The sequence below is a fragment of the Wasmannia auropunctata genome, unplaced genomic scaffold (assembly GCF_000956235.1).
Source record: "Wasmannia auropunctata unplaced genomic scaffold, wasmannia.A_1.0 LD336106.1, whole genome shotgun sequence".
NCBI classification, from domain to species: Eukaryota; Metazoa; Arthropoda; class Insecta; order Hymenoptera; family Formicidae; genus Wasmannia; species Wasmannia auropunctata.
The window spans coordinates 498,596-498,955 of record NW_012026784.1 but is presented as its reverse complement, the minus strand read 5'-3'; the positions used below and the strand labels follow the sequence as shown (position 1 = coordinate 498,955).

Below are 360 nucleotides of genomic sequence, written 5' to 3'. Positions count from 1 at the left end.
AACAAAAGTTCGTGTGTTACGCGAAAACGAAGTGGTAGCTGAGGGTGTGAAACAAAACAATGACATTTGTAGAATGTTTTTCAAAGTGATATCTGGCTACAACAAAAAAGAAGCCAACGTTACGGACTTACGTGTGTGGCACAAAAGACTTGAACACGTGAATAAACGAACAATTAAAGAAATGGCCGAACAAGGTATTGTGCGCGGAATGAAAGTGACCGTTGCCAATGACTTTTTCTGTGAATCGTGCCAATATGGTAAAGCTCATCGGTTAAAATTTGAACAACGTAGTTCAGACGTTATGAAACAGCCCGGTGAAGTAGTGTATTCCGATGTGTGCGGACTCGTGTCCGTCGAGTC

At 41.9% G+C, this 360-nt stretch overlaps 1 pseudogene; it reads right to left on the bottom strand.

The window, feature by feature from the left end:
• LOC105456497 overlaps positions 1 to 360 on the bottom strand; it is a 13,324-nt pseudogene that overhangs the window by 1,341 nt on the left and 11,623 nt on the right.